Source organism: Jaculus jaculus, chromosome 7 (assembly GCF_020740685.1).
Source record: "Jaculus jaculus isolate mJacJac1 chromosome 7, mJacJac1.mat.Y.cur, whole genome shotgun sequence".
Classification (NCBI taxonomy): domain Eukaryota; kingdom Metazoa; phylum Chordata; class Mammalia; order Rodentia; family Dipodidae; genus Jaculus; species Jaculus jaculus.
In genome coordinates, this window is record NC_059108.1 from 127,063,175 (window position 1) to 127,069,174 (window position 6,000).

Genomic DNA, 6,000 nt, shown 5'->3' on the forward strand with positions numbered 1-6,000 from the left:
ACCCCTCCCTTCCAACACTGGCCGTGAGCCCGGGCTGGGAGTTGGGAGTGGATTCCATCTCAACCTGACACCGCCAAGACCCCGCGACTTGGGGAGGAGCGGGGGGGGGGGGTTGTCCTTCCTGAGTTGCCAAGACGAAGTGGAGAGGGACAGCAGCCAGGACGCGCGGGCCACCCGGGTTGCCCGCGAGCACCCGCCCCGACTTACCCGTCGGGGTCCGCGCGCTCGGGTGCCCCGGCCCAGGGCATCATGCCGTCGGCGGTCGGGAACGCGGCTGGGAGGGCTCAGGCGCGCGGAGAGGCGGGGCGCGGGGTCCCCGGCGCCCGCATGGCCCTGGCGCGCGCCGAGTGGGGAAGCGGCCGCCGCGCGCCCGGGCGCTCGCTCTCTCGCTGCTACTTCCTGTATCGGAGCGAGCCGGGCTTTCAGGAAGAGGCTGGCCCTGGTGGTCAAGGGGGTTTTGTCCCCAGCCATTCGGCGGCGGCTCGCTGGCTCGCAGCCCCCCTGGTGCGCACGGAAGCCCTGCCGGCCGCGCCCCCGCCGCCACCCACTTCTTTCCCCGGGGCAGGGCCTGGCTAGCGGGCGGTGCCCGGGGCTCCAGTCGCCAAGCGCGGGCGTGCAACCCCGGGGTGCCGCCTCTGCGAGCTGGGGCTGCGGCCCGCCGGAGGGGTGGGGGGAGTCCCTGGCAGGAAAACTTAGAAGAAAGTTTCCAAGTTGGCCCCGAGGGAAAGAAGGAGCCGGCAGGTGAGGAGTTTCAGGATCCGAGGGGTGTGCATCTGTTCCACAGGGAGCCGTGGTCTTGCCTTGTGTCCAGAGGGACTTGGATGTCGCTCAAACACAGCCCCAGTCCCCGAGGCAGAGAGCCTTCTCCACATCCCCGACAGGTGGCCCTGCAGCAACCTCCTTTAGGATGTCTCCTGGGTGGTTTGTGAACTCACTAACAGAGTGGTCTGGGCATCCGTCAAACCTGGCATCTAAGGCATCTATGCTGGGCAAACACAGCCCAAACGACTCAGGTGGCAATGAGAGGCCTCTAAGTGGCAGGCCCTCGAAAGTACCTCCTGAGTTGGCTCTGTAACTCCCAGTGACTGGGTAGCACAGAATCCTAAATATTAACATTGGTGCAAAATGCAGGTTCTCAGCCTGGGCACTATTTAGGCGGGGACAGATCATGTGTCGTCCTTACAGCTGTTTTGTACCTTGGAAGAGACATCCAACGCCCACCAACATCCTGGGTCTCTACCCACCAAGTACCGGAGACATGACCCTATACTATGACACCCCAAGGTCCCTCCAGAACATTCTCAGGTGTTTCTAGAGACAAAAATCACTGGTGAGACCCACTGGTCTACCATCTTCATTTCACAGATAAGGAACACTAAGTCTAGAGAGAGGAGGTGAATTACTGAGGCCACACAGCATGTCCGGCAGACAGAAGCTCAGGAGAATGCACCCCAGGACCCTCAGCCCTCCATACCCCGCCTCTCCTGGCATCTCCTTCAAATCAGCTTGTGGAAGTCGGAGAGGGAAGACTCTCATCTGAGCAAAGGAGGAAAAAAAAAAAAAAGTTCATCCTCCCGGTGGGGATGTGAAATGGGGCCGTAGGGAGGTCCACTTTGGAACCCAGAATAGCAGTTCCTCAAAAGTTGAAGCAGTGTTACCCTGTGACCCAGAGATTCCACTTCTAGGTGGACACCCAAAGGAAATGGAAATGTCTGTCCCTGAAAAAAAAAAATAAACTTGTACACCGGTGTACATGTCAGAGTTATTCATATTAGCCAGTGTAAGTGAGCAAGCGAGTGCCCATCAACTGGGGGTGTGGGTAAACACAATGTGGCATAGTCATGCAAGGGCATATTATTCACCCACAGAAGGGAACAAAGCCCAGTAACATGGTGCTTTACAGTGGATGAACCTTGAAAATGCACTAAGTGAAAGAAGCCGGCATTCCATCCGCATGAAGTGTTCAGAACAGGCCAATTCACGGACAGAAAGTTAACTGGTGGTTGCCAGAAGCTGGGGAGGGAAGTAACTGGTAATGGTTACAGGGTTTCTTTGGGGGTGATGAAAATGTTCTTAAATTGGCTGTGGTGACAGTTGTACAAGTCTGTGGCTATACTAAAGTGATTGGATTATACGCTGTTAAGCGGGTGAATTGTACGGTATGCAAATGGCATTCCAATCAAACTTTTTTTTAAGGTGCAAAGTGCTGCCTGAAGGCCACCCTGGCTGCTCCCCCTTCACACTGTCGCCCCCTCTGCACTCAGATACGTGCTGCCCTCCTACCTGGGGAAGACGACCCCCATCACCCACACACCTCCACTGGCTTTTCTCCTCCACCGCCAATCTGGCTTCTCCCTGGGTGGCAGACACCCTTTTCCTCAACTCCTTTAACGTAGCTGCCAGTTTGAAAGCGGGGCATGGAAGCCAGCCCATGTTCAATTGCAAGCCCAGGTCCTTCTTATCTGTAAGAAGGTGAATATGAACAAGTGAGGAGCCACCCCTCTAGGATGCCATCTTTATTCCTCTGTTGCTCCTCAGACAAGCCTGGAGTCCACCCCCAGGTGTCCCTGGGCCCCCCGGGCCAGTGGTCTTTCCTAATGCTGCACCCAGACTGGCTTTTCAGGCTGGTCTTCATGAAAGATAGCCCCGTGCTATCAGGTCCCCCTCAGGAAAAGTTTCCATTTAGCCCCAGGAGGAACAGTCAAGACCCAAGACAAACTCCTTGCAGCCTGGGTTCCACAGGACAGCCCCAGGCTCTCTTCCCAGAGGCCCCGTGAAGGCGGCTGCTCCCCTGCTCCTAGAAGCTGGAATTCCTCAGGTGTGCATCACTGAGGCACTATTGCTGATAACTGATCGAAAGATGAGGCTGCCAGGAATCCAGAATGCTCAGCAGCCACTGTTAGTGACATGTGGCCAGCTTGCCCTTGGTTCCCTTCCTGGATTCCCTTTCTACTCCCAAGTCCTCACGCCCACTCTCTCCTCCGGGCCATGCATCTCCAGGACTCCTGGCAGCAGTGGGAGGACCCTCTGTCGTGGGGGCCCGCTGGCTCCTTCCTCCTCTGCTCTCATCTCTTTCATAATAGAACCCAGTTTCCCTTTAAGAAGTCTCCACTTTTCTCCTCCCTTTCCTCATCCTCACCTACTGGGTTCAAATGGCCCGCCTGCCATTTTACACAACACCTGTGACTTTCCTCTGACCAGACTCCTCTTGTGATGGGCTCATATTGAGTCAATAACTCAGCTGTGGTCGATAAGACCCCTAAAATCCATGGGATTTTCGCTGCCCAAATATTCCCCCACCCTGAGCACCTGCTAAACTGGATGAGTACAGACTAGGGGTAGAGAAAAGCTGCCCTGGGCCACCATGTTCCAGAAGAAGACTGCTGGAAAAGAAAAGAGAGAGAGAGAGAGAGAGAGCAAGGTGCTCCTGACCTAGTGACACCGTCTAGGAGGCCCACGTGCGCTGTTTCAAGCCAATGGCTCAGGTTAAAAGAACCAGTGCAGACCTTTGTTATTTTTTTTTTCCTTCCTTTTTTTTTTCCTTCCTTTTTTTTTGTCTTTTTTTTTTTGAGGTATGGTCTCATTCTAGCCCAGGCTGACCTGAAATTCACGATGTAATCTCAGGGCAGCCTCGAACTCATGGAGGTTCTCTTACCTCTGCCTCCCGAGTGCTGGGATTAAAGGTGAGCTCCACCACGCCTGGCTTCCTTTTTCTTTCTTAAAACATCAATCTTGTCCAGACAGGCTTCTGTTAGCTGTAATGGAATGACTGCAGGCTGTGTGGGGTGACAGCCCCCACCCCACCGCCTCCAGCATCTTCTCTTCCCTCAGTGGGTCCTGAGGTTATCCAGGAATGAGGCGGCCACCCCAAAAACAAAAGCCTGATTTGCGTCTCAGGATCCTCGTAGGGGGCTGTCACCACCCCACACTCAACTTCCCCCCTCCATGTGGATAGTGCCTTGAGCAGGAATCTGGCTTTTCAAGGAACGGCTACTGGGAGGGGCCCAACTCTGAGTCTCACTGGAGTTATAGGAAGCTATTAGTGAGACAAAAGTCTCAAATCCCAGACACGTTTTTCAGCACCCCCGCAACCTTTCTCTGGTAGGTTTGGCATAAGACGCTGCACAAACAGTATGTCCGGTGAACATGATGTTTCCTGCTCTGGAGGAGAGTGGGGTTTCGCTTAGGCCACCAGGGCTGAACGCCCAGCCGTGTCACTCACTGGTTGTGTAAACTTGCAGCTTGAACTAGTTTACTTTACCTCTGCACCTCAGTTTTCTCTCCATGGGGTGGTACTCGTGCCTACCTCATCTGGTGCCGTGAGTGTTGCTGACTGATGGAAGTAAGGCCCTTTGGACAGAGCAGCCGTGCAGCCCGTGATCGAGCCGTGTTGGGCGTTTGCAACATGGCCAGGCTCCCCCCGTACCGCTGAAGTCTCCTGGGAAGCACTTGGCTCTTCTGATTACGCTGACTTGAGAAGAATTTAAGACTAAGACATGCCTAGGAGCTGGGTGTGGAGGCACGCCTGCGACCCCAGGACTCTGGAAGCTGAAGCAGGAGGATGACAAGTCCCAGGCCAGCCTGGGCTCTGTGGGGGGACTCCTAACAGAGAGAGGAGGGAGAGACAAGGGAGATTGCCGTGACCTTCACGAGCACAGTCTGCCCTGTGATGACCCCCAGATGGAGAGCTCGTGACAACCCTGGGGGAGCCAGGCAAGAAGGTAAGCCCTGGGCTCCCCTCACTCCTTGTGACCCCATTGCTACACTCAGCTGGAAGCTGGAGGACTGGACTGGGTAGGGAGATTGGGCCCCAGGGGTGACACTGTGGAATCAGTCTGGCTCCAATCCCATGAGGTCTTTGGCTATGAAGCTTGGGCAGATCAGCCAAGGCACTGGACACATCAGCCTGGCTGTTCTTAGCTAAATGTCACTTAACTGCCTCAGCCGATGTTGTGTGTGACAGAAGACTCACCCAACGAGCCCTGCTTGAACACCTCTCCAGGGAAATTGTGCAAGGTGGTTGCTGTTTGAGAGAGTTCTAATTTTGCAAGAATGCATCAATAGCAAGCAGCTTTGTGGATTTGCACCTCCTTCTGATGCCCAACAGGCTCTCCTATCATCATTCCTAAATTTCAGAGATGCACTCTATTATTAAAAATTCACTCACCCCATTGCCAGGGTCAGACAGGAACACAATGCATGCCCTGGCTGGGCAAGGGTGTCTAGGGGGATGTGTCACCCAGCTCTGTAGAAGGGCATGAGGGCCTGGGCTCTTAAATGATGAATGCTCAGCTGGGGTGGAGTCTGCTTCCAAAAAGACAATTGGCAGAACTTGGGGCAACTTGAGGGCTTTTGGGATAGGGGGCCTCACGTGCCTCCCTCAGCACTTCTCCATGTAGGATTTTCCACAAGTTTTCTTGATGCTTCAAAGCACGCTGACTTGGAAGGCAATAGGAAGAGAGAGCTCCCGCTGAAGTATGGAAGACCTGGTCTTGTCAACTTAGTCATAGAAGTGACACCCCACCATCTTGCCCTTTCCGTTGTCAGAAGCAAGTCACAGGCATTGTTCACACCACTGAGAGGAGTGGGTGCAACCCTTGTGGAGCAGCCACTGATGGCCATCTTGCAAGTTGCCCATTGCAGGCCAAATCCACATGCAGAGCAAAATAGGTTGGATGTTGCCATCAGCCACTGAGGTTTGCTCCCTCTCGTTGGTCTGACCTCATGTTGGCCTCATGGTAAGTCTAATGCTATGGTTCCAAGGTAACTCCTCATGGCAATAGGGATCCTGCTGCCTGGTCCATCCTGTGGGAAAAGAAACAGCTTCTCTCGGTCATGGAATGGAAGTCCTACAGTATGATTGGCCAGCAGAAGTCACATGCCTGTCCCAGTATCTTGGTGAACACCGGGCGCTGATTGGCATATGATGATTATAGTTGGGGGTGACTTTCTCCCAGATCATGTTGAGGAGAGCTTGAAACCTGATCAAAAGGTCCATTT

At 54.4% G+C, this 6,000-nt stretch overlaps 1 protein-coding gene across 1 annotated transcript in view; it reads right to left on the reverse strand.

Annotated features, from left to right (window-relative positions):
- The window catches only part of Rin3 (Ras and Rab interactor 3), a 130,319-nt gene extending 130,081 nt beyond the window's left edge, over positions 1–238 (reverse strand). The window contains exon 1 of the mRNA XM_004649326.3: positions 208–238. The gene's annotated coding sequence lies outside the window, so the exon portion shown is untranslated. The remainder of the gene's footprint in view (positions 1–207) is intronic.
- Between the last annotated feature and the right edge of the window lie 5,762 nt (positions 239–6,000).